This window comes from Archocentrus centrarchus, chromosome 13, assembly GCF_007364275.1.
Source record: "Archocentrus centrarchus isolate MPI-CPG fArcCen1 chromosome 13, fArcCen1, whole genome shotgun sequence".
Lineage (NCBI taxonomy): Eukaryota > Metazoa > Chordata > Actinopteri > Cichliformes > Cichlidae > Archocentrus > Archocentrus centrarchus.
Window position 1 is genome coordinate 14,828,694 of NC_044358.1, and position 10,257 is coordinate 14,838,950.

The window sequence follows — 10,257 nt, forward strand, 5'->3', positions numbered from 1 at the left end:
TAAAATCTGTGCTCTGAGGATAATGAGATGGATCACATGCATGGCAGCACTTGCTAAGTTACATGGTTTTAACTATCTATCAGCACGCTCATTTTCAAGCCACTTCAGCCTCCTATAGCCCAGATAGGATGTCTCCACTCTGACTGTCTGCCTTGTTAAAATGTGGATGTTTCTGCACTTATACACAAGCGGCCAGACCTCCCCCCGACATGAAAAGTAAATTATCATACTGAGGGTGCTATCAGGCGTCCCTAAATCACTCGTGGCTCCATAATCACTGCACCTTCCTGATGGCAATAAGCCACGTTTATTTCCCTCATCAGTGCTAAAAATAGGCCAGGTTTAGCATAACTGTTTCATCTAAAGCTGCGGCAGGCAGGTTACAGTCAATGATGTCCATGTGTGCCAGACAGGGATGATGTGCTTTCAATCCAATCATTTCCAATTGTAAATAGAAACGGCCTCATTTGCTAATGGTCGAGTATTCATTCTGATATCCCCTGGTTCTGTATGACAACCTTTTCATGCCAAAAGCTTTTCAGTTTTTTTGAATTTTGAAGAATATCCACTTCCCTGAATTGATTGCGGAGTGGAGAACGAATTGAATCCAGCCTTTGTGGCAGCGTTTAAAGCCGCGGTTTAGCACATGTGCTTTACAAATTTGCCGAAAATGCTCCAGGCCTGTCCTGTCTGATAAAAAGACCTAATATAATTGACATCCTTCTTGGTCCTATACAACAAGGATTTGCTGTGTTGGGGGGAAAAAAAAGGAAGAAAAACAGCCACTGTTGTGCTTTAAATTCCCTGTAGAAAATGGTCTCCATTAGCCTCAGAATCCCGCGGGAATATTTAAGGATAATTTAAAGCCAGCAAACTACACTTCCAGACTCACCATCCAGAGAGCAAAGAGTCAGTGCAAATACTGAGCCTACAAGGTCGAAAAGTGACGTGAAAAACTTTCACAAAGTTGTCAAAGTAGACGCCACATCAGCAGTTCCACAAAGCGATAATGGAAAGAGAAGCTCTTTCTGTCAGACTCTGAGGAGGACGCCTGAAGGTGACACAGCTGCAACCATCACAGCCTCAATCCTCCAGTTGGGATGCTTGATGAATCAGCGTTAGGTTAACCAAATTACTTGTTTATGTAATTATATTGTCTGTCGTCTGCTGTGTCACCTGCGCAGGGATCATTAAATCGGGCCCCTCGTTGAGCGGATGTTTCCGGAGCGTCGGACCTCCGAACTGCTGCTTTTAAACATCAGTTTGTTTGCTTTCCTCTTACGTCTCTGACAGGAAGCCATTTTCGTGTTTCTCATTCAAAGTAATCGCATAAACATACTTTCTCACACAGTTAATAAGCCAATGAAAAACAGACGAAATTGGGCAATGACAGAGAAAGCACTGGATTTATAATATTGTTTTCATTGGACTATGTAAATGAATGCAAAGTGAATGTACTCAAACCTAGATGGGACATTTGGAATGCTGACTGCATCACGCTCAGGCTATTCCCGACTATCGCCTGAGGCGGGCGATTTCATTTTATTTCAAAGGACTACATCATTAAAAGTGTTTGCAGAGAGAGACGTATGCTTTCTGTTGGTGCCTATTAACTTCTATTTATATTTCATGATTTATTTACCAGCGGTTTATTAGCATAACTTTAACAGGAAGAAGTGACACAAAAGGACACTTTTGGTTTTGCACTAATGCAAAAAAAAACACTTAAAATAAGCTCAGCAGAGCAGAATGAAAGAAACTTTGAAGCTGGTCACAATAATGCTCTAAAATGAAATCAGGGTCATGTGACAGAGCCCGCACAGGTGACTCACCTGGTTTGGGTTGTACGCAGCTTCAGTTCAGGTGAAGTTTTAGCACCTGATGTAGTGTCCCTATGATACTAAAACCTTACCTGAACTGTAAACGTCTCCATCTTTGACACAAAAGCTTTAAAACCACAGACGCATCATCACCGTACGTTCAGCTAAGGGCGGCTGAAGGGCTGTTTTTGCAGTGTTGTCACTTCTGCACCTTTGTGTGTACTTCACACTGCATTTACACACAGGAACCAGCTGTGAAGAAGGTTTTTGTATGTAAAACTACTAAATTATATGAGTATTGTACATGATTATTATTTTCATTTTTCAATATGCAAATTTTTCACTTTACAGGGTACAAAGATGTTTGGTGTTTTCCATTTACATATGAACGGTACATTCTCAAGTGATGCCGTCCTGCGAGCCGTCCATAAAGTGTCCTTTGGTTTGAGTGCTTTGGTCCATTAGCTGCAGTAATATTAGACATAGAGCGATAATGGTCCTCCTTTAAAATGCTATAAAATCCACAAATCCACATGAGGAGGCTGGAGGGGAGTAAATACAGGAAACCACAGTCTTTTTTTCACCTTTGTTTTACTTTCACTTCCTGCTTTGTTACCTTCAGACACTAAAAACTACTCAGTTATGTTTTGGAGAAGTTTGGAGTTTTGGTTAAAGTTGAAGGCTCCACAAAGACTGAGACTGGAAAAAGGACAAGTACATTTAAGCACGTTTCACTATCATTTTAATAATCATAATATTGATAATGTCTTTTTTTGTAGCCTTTATCATATCCAGCATTACATAGATCAAAAACACATAATGCACAAAATAGAACAAACAGTTATAAGCACAGGAAATGAAGCTAAAATGAAGATTAAACTAAGGCAAAGTTTATTTCTATTACACATTAAAAAGAACTTCTGTTGACCAAAGTGCTGTACAGATCATCAAAACATGCAATAGTCATTAAAACATGAAATAAATACAATCCAAAATCAAATATTAACTGGTAAAACCCTAGGTAAAATCACAGATATATAAAAACCATGATACCATAGTAAAGCCAGAATACTCCACTCAGCTGGTCTCAAATGCAAGTGAATATAAATATGTCGTAAGAAGTGCTTTAAAATGATCAAGCGAATGAGCTTCTCTTATATGAGAAGATAAGTTATTCCAAAGCTTCGGTGCCAGGCTCGATCACCTCTGCTTTTCAACTTGGATCTAGGTCTGCTCAATAACCGATGGTCTGTAGACCTCAATGTAGGGTCTCAAAGGTCCGTTAAGTAGCCGGACGCCAAACCATTAAGACTCTTAAAAACAAGTAGTAAAATGATAAATTATAATCACTGGAGGATCTGCGGTGGAAGTGTTCCCCAGGTACAGGTGCTTGGACGTACACCTGAGTAACTCACCTGGGGGGCAACAACACTTCCAGTCTGGTCAGGAAGGCACACCAGCTCCTCTACTTCCTCAGGAGGCTGAGGCGCGCTGGACTCTGAAGCTCAGTCCACAGAAGCTGCTCTGCAGAGGGTGGTGGAGGCCGCACAGAGGACTGCTGGAGTCAGCTTCTCCACCACCACGGACATCTCCACCTCCAGATGCAGGAAACCAGATGCCACCTGCATCCTGAAGGACCCCACACTGGACATCTTGGGTCCAATGGTGTTGGTTATCTCACAAACAGACACTCAGATGAATGGACTGATTTTTAAACTTATGCTTCAGTTCTCCGTGTTTACATGTACTTGCACTTATTTGGGCAAATGTAAAACATTGAATTTCTTTTTGTGTTTGGCTGAATTTATCATGTGAATTCACATTTCTTTACCCTAAAAATCGCACTTCTTGTGAGGTAATATGCTTCACATATTAGCTGCATGGCATTAAGACGCAGTCACGTCTCCTTTGGTTTGTGTCATTTTACAAGAATAACATGATCACTTCAGGAGAAGGTTGGCGTCCCAATCCGTCAGTGTAGAAAATAAGGTAAAGGCATGATCGGACTTTTTAGAGGCCGTCATCTTGTAATTCATACACATTATAAGGAAGATAGACGATATCTGCACTCTATAAATACTCTTTAATGCTTTCAGCAGCATGGCAGCAGACAGAAACTAATTTCAGTCCTTGTGTTGTTGCAAATTTCAATGTAATTTTCTGCACTGGCATCAATATTAACAATTATAAAAGCCATCAGATGTGCACCCAAATTCAATCAATAGCTCTTATGCTTAGCTTTCAGGAAATGCTCTGCATGCAGAAGATATATTTTATTTTGCTATTTCAGGAGGATTATTATCTCTTGTCTGGGGTTAGAAACTGTAACAAGGACCTGGAAAGATCAAAAAGTTAGTTTGTGCTCATCCAGCCAAAACTTTTGAACTAAAAAAACAACATACTTGTAAAAATTAGCGCGTGCTGCTTAAAACATTTTAGCAGATAGTCATTATGCCAACATACACTGTGCTAATTAAAAGCATCACCAGTGGAACATGTTTGCTATTCGACACATTGAGTGTTATCAGCTGTTTGAGAAATGCAAATCAAAGTGTGCACTCCCATGTAACACAAAAACATACAAGGATACACAACTGTCAGCGTTACTACCTGCACTTGTAAACGTGCAGAGTCTGTGGAGTTGAACCGCAAAGCAAGATGGAGGGAAAAAGGAGTGAAGTGCTGGAAGGAAAGTATTATATCTGGAGATCTTTAATTTCAGTCTTGTGCTTCAAAGGCCTGCTCTGAGAAAATGAGAGAGTCTGTGAGTGACCAGCAGGCTATCAGCAAATGGGTGGGCAGTGACACAGGGCTCATCACTGCGGCTATTCTGGAGGTGCACACAAGACAAAATTACTCTGTCTGAATAAATTCTAGCTACAGGCGTCAGACAGTTAAATAATATATTTTATTACAGCTGAACCATCAGAAAGTCATGGAACTTATATAATTATCATTTATAATCTGTGATAAAAAAAAAAAGAAAGAAAAACCCAGAAACTTACAGATACAGTTACACATTTTCTTTTCCTTTGGTAAAAGATCAGGAGAAACACATTTAGGTTGACAGCCGAGACGAGCGAGGCTGTTTGTATCTGAAGCACTAAAGTGCATCTTGTTTATTTTCATATTATCACAGAGGGGGCAATAAATCAGCTCAACATCTATCCCCTTTAATGCTCGTGTGAGAGAAACATCTGGTCTGCAATTAGATATTTAGCAAACCCCACAACAGGGAGTTACCTCAAAGTAGCGCTAATGTCACCGGGCCTGCAATAATGATGTCGCTAATGTGCCTATCGAACAACAACACGTGGATGGAGAGCTCAGCCTGCCGCAGTATCTTAAGATAGCTCCGCACAGTCTGCTTCTCCTGATAAGGTGCAATCTGATTCAAAGAGATCAAGCATGCTGCAGGAATATAAGTCGTCTAACAGAAAATAAACCCCAGTCAACAGCCGCAGATTAATAAATCCACCTCCCCAATCACAAAAACATCATCCTGTCATGTTGGTCTCATATTCCTGTTTGAGACCCCAGCAGTTCAGCAGCCATATCTCTGCTGCCTTTTGCCTGCGTGAGTTTGAATAATACCCTCTGAGCATGCCAGGGGGTTATCAGCATTCACCTCCTGGTAACAACCTGTCTTATAAAGTTGTTGTTTAAAAAAATGTGTTTTTTTTCAGTGAAGGTAGCAACATTTGAGAATACAAAGATAAGTGAAATAAATAAATAAATAAAGAGGATCTGCTGCGGCCGATAAGACTCCAGGATGATGAAATTGATTATAGCCCGTTTTCCTCTGCGTGTGGATTTTTGCTGATTTCACCAAAATACTGTAGAAACGGATGGATTTTGGGCTCGATAGCATCGTGTATCTGTGATAGTCAAATAGCTCAGTTCAAGGGCCACTTTTGGGACGGGATGGGAGCTGAGGGCCGGTTGATGAAACTCGGTTATCACAACGAGGCTTTCGAAACACATTCCACGCTGTTTTATTTCAACACGTGCAACAAGAAGCTCAATTTCTACCATCAAGCCGGGAGTGCAGCAGAAGAAGCAGAGCGGTGCTGCTTCCACCGGCTGATCCCAGTGCAGCTCTCCACAGCCATGTGTCCGATGCAGAAGGTGGAGGACCTGAGTGTCCCTCAGGCCTCAGGAGCCTGATGTTACAGGCTGATAATAAACCATCACACACACATGCGCTGACAGGAGCACATTTTTAAACGCCCAAAGTGAAGAACAGAGCACAACGCAGAGAAAAAACTCAGTCTTAGCATCAACAGCAAAAAAAAAAAAAAAATGCTCCTTTTTTTCCCTCTCACTGCATCAATATTAATTTGTGTGAGATAATCAGCTGGAGATAACAGTAAGATTCAAAAGAAACTTGTTTGGCTTATAAATGAGCCTGAACATAATCAGAAATTTGTCTCAGTGATCAAATTCAAGTCTCAGCTCCGAGTATTTTATCTCCTGCTTTTCTCGAGTTTCTCTTGCTTTTCTCAAAGTGGACAGGATAATTTGTCTTATATTGATTTATTCTATGGCTCCTTATTTTTCCTAAAGGAGTGAGGAGAGTGTTAGAGGAACAGGGCAGAATCCAGTAATCTCCTAATAAGAACATCATTTATTTCTGATGGGACAAAGAAAATACCAGCAGCACTTTCCTCTGGGCAAAACACTCACAACACATCACAATTTATGGTCCTTATTTTTTTCATATGCGTCCTTCTTCTCCCGAATCGACAAACATGTGAAAGTTGCATGACCCACAGTTTCACAGCAGCCATGTTAAATGGAAAAATACGTATACTCTCCCTTTAACTGGTTTCTAGAGCTGAGGCAGCCACAGGTGAGGCTCAGCCCCCCCGTTAGAGAAGGTGCCATCACCTTTTTAAAACAGGCTCCACTGATGAGTAAAAACATTGTTTTAGGCCGCGTATGATAAACACAGGCATCCTGCCCGCGATAATCAATGGAATAATTTGCGGTGCATCATGCTGGGTTTCCAACTTGTTGAACAGAAATGTGCATTTAATGGCTGGTGCTGGGATAATAAAGGGAAATGGACCATTTTTCTGTGTCCCCTTATGAAAGATGAACATTTTGTCCTAATGCTTGGATGAAATTTTAAAAAAATAATAGCAGCAGCATTTTTATCATCCTTGTAAAATTAAAAGTATTTGATAAAATTTGCTGTAAAAACAAAAAAGTAATTTCAGTGCATTTGAGTTCAGGGCTCAGAGCAATGTGTTACCTGAAAATGAGTCTCTTTGTATTGTGACTATAAGGTAATGATAATTGTGTAACTGAAAGATGCTGCATACAAATGAACATAAAGCAAAGTCCCTTAAATCAAAGAAAACCACTGCGCTGATCAATGAAGCATTAAACTCGGTCACTCGAGTGTCTGCAGCAGCAGACGGTTACAGTGTTTAGTATTTTCCTCAGAAAAAGTCGAGCCCGTGTAGAACACTGCTCAAGATTTTATTCAGATCTGTAAGGAGAAAAGTGCTCACAGTTTGGTTCTGACTATAATAAAAAAGTAAAGTGGGAGGGCCTGGTACTTAATAGCTTCATTAAATGCTACCTGTAAACCACCAGCATCTCAATGCTAACACTGCTAGCAATGCTAGCAGTGCTGCAAAGAAAAGCCACACCTGAAACTGACCAGGGGAGGAAAAACAGATGATCCAGACACATCTAAGGTATGTTTGGATATAAATCGAAGAACATGTGTAGGTCACAGAAGAAGAAAAAGATGCTGGAGGAGGGCTCGATGCCATCTTTCACGCAGGGCGGGGGAAAGGTGACGTATGCTTTGGCTGCAGTAAAGTGGGAGATTCATAAAGGATGAAAAGGAAAAACTCCTTTTTCTATGCAGTCCTGTGGAAAGCTGTCTTCTTATAACAGAGCAACAACAACTATTTAAACTAGAGGAAGCATTTGATTGCTTGATGAATATGGTTGTCATGGTGCACTGAAAGCTGAAATAGCTACAGCAGTCCCACAGGCCCTCCACACACCCATGGTCTGAGGCTTCTTCTGATGATAAGCCGACCTGACAATATTTTCAGTGTCCGTGTGGAGAAAGGAAGAAGCCATCGCAGTGACTCCATCAAACAAGAGCTCAAACATCATTTCACTGCTGGAGATATGACGGCTTACATTTGGAAACAAAATGTGCTTTATGACCTTTAAAAACCGCAGAGAGGCTGAAAAACAGGACGAGTAATGTAAAAAATTATCATTATACAAAACAAACAGGAAACAAGAAATGTTGATAACTTTGGAAAACAACAAATGAAACAAACAGAACTGCAAGATCTCGGGGGGGTGGGGGTGGGGGGTCAGGGGTCACTGGAGCTGTCCCAGCTGTCATAGGGCGAGAGGTGGACAGGTCGCCAGCCTGTCGCAGGGCTGACGCAGAGAGACTCCACACAGAATCACAGATGACCCTAAACCCACTGTGGGGGGACACCAGAGTACCCCCCCCCCCCCACACACACACACACACACGGGGAGAACATGCAAACTCCACACAGATTCGAACGAGGACCGTGAGGCAGCAGCACTAACCGCTGTTCCTCCGTGCCAGTATTGATTTCGTTGATGAAATATTTTCGTCATAGTTTTCGTTGACGAACCTTTTTTTCATGACGATAACGAGACGATAACTAAATAAAAACCACCTAAAATGATAAAAACGATGATGAAATTAATTGACACTTTTGTCAACGAATGAAAATGAGACAAAAATGCTTGGCAGGGACGACATCCAATCAGAACTGATTTAATTTTGTGACAGGGCGGGACAATTTAGGAAAACATCCAATCAAACACACAGTTGCACAAATTTGCTCTAAACCCGGGAAGACCAAACTAGCCTGTGATTGGTCGTTACTTCCGATAGAACTAAGTGATGTAACCAATGTCAGCAGGGAGAAAGAGAAGAGCCGATGTATGGACACATTTGTCCTTTGACGTTGTGACAAACAAAGCGATGTGTAAACCATGTGGGGCGACTATCTCGGGTAAAAACACGACAAATCTTAAACATCTGCAAACCAGTCACCCAGATCTCCATGCAAAGGTCAGCATTTTAATGTCATGCAGGGTCAAGTGTTTTTCCCAGTTTGTGTTTAGAGAAAATCTCCACACCGCGGTGGATTAGCCTTTATAATCTTAGTCCTGAACACTGCCCTGTACCTTTCAGAGCGTCCTGCTGTAAAACGCTCGGATTATCTCAGTAAGGTGGTGTTAATGATCAGGTGTGTGGGAAGCAGGTAAAACGCTAATGTTAATATTATTAATAATATTCCATAACTTTGAATAAATGTTTAGTTTTGTGTAAGTGTGTATAATGACTAATTCAAGGGAACTGAAGAAAAAGCATTTACATTTAGATTTACATAGATTTAGTCGACTATATTCTTACCATAATTCATCGACTAAACTAAAACTATTCAGATGACTAAATTATGACTAATACTAAATCAAAATTTGCTGTCAAAATTAACACTGCTCCATGCAGCATATGTATGAGAAATATCAACAGCTGAGTGGGCGTATTCTTAAAAAGATAAACAAACATAACTGAGGTGTTTGTTTTTCCGACTTAATCTATGTGTGAATTTTGTTCAGCTCTAGCTGCAAACGTGAAAAGGCATATTTTACTGACCGATAATTATAATAAATTATAGTGAGAATTTATAATGATATTAAAGTAAATGGCAACAGGAGCAAAGAATAGCGAAGCCTGTTTGTTAAAGCTTGCTGTACGTTTGTGCGCACTGAGTGCGTCTGTGGCACAAAGGAGAGGCAACCTGAGGAATCCAAGAAGGTGACGAGCTGCTGTCTGAGTCAAAGCCGGCTTCTGCATGTGTAGGCCATATTATCTATTTGGCCGCCGAGCACGGGGCTGTGCTTGTGGTGTGATAACATAGGACCCACGCATAAAACAGGCTTAGTCTCCTAGAAAAGTTCTTTAATCAGCCTGATGCGCTTAGTGAGCAAAGACTGTGGGAATTGAAGTGAAGAAACTCAGGTCAGATAATGAGACTTACATCTGTAACACAGAGAATGTGATTTCCTTGAATCCAGCAGAGGAAGAAGAAAAGCTCATTATCCTTATCACTTGTCAGAGGAGCGAGATATCGATATTATGCATATTTTGTGAGGCTCTTGTCGGAAATTAGCTAAATCCCTCTTTCTTTTTTTTTTACACAGTTTGCATTTTATGTGTCCATTTTCATATTTCACGCCTTCAAATGCACGAGGCCACTGTTTCAATTTGTCCCTCGACTTCATCAGTGTGCTTTATTTTTGCAGCCTTTTCATTCATTTCTGAGAAAGCTGATGGTTAATTGAACAGCTGGATGATAATCATGTGTGTCGCAAAATTCTCCCCGGAGACCGTCCTCTCCCTCTGGAAGGG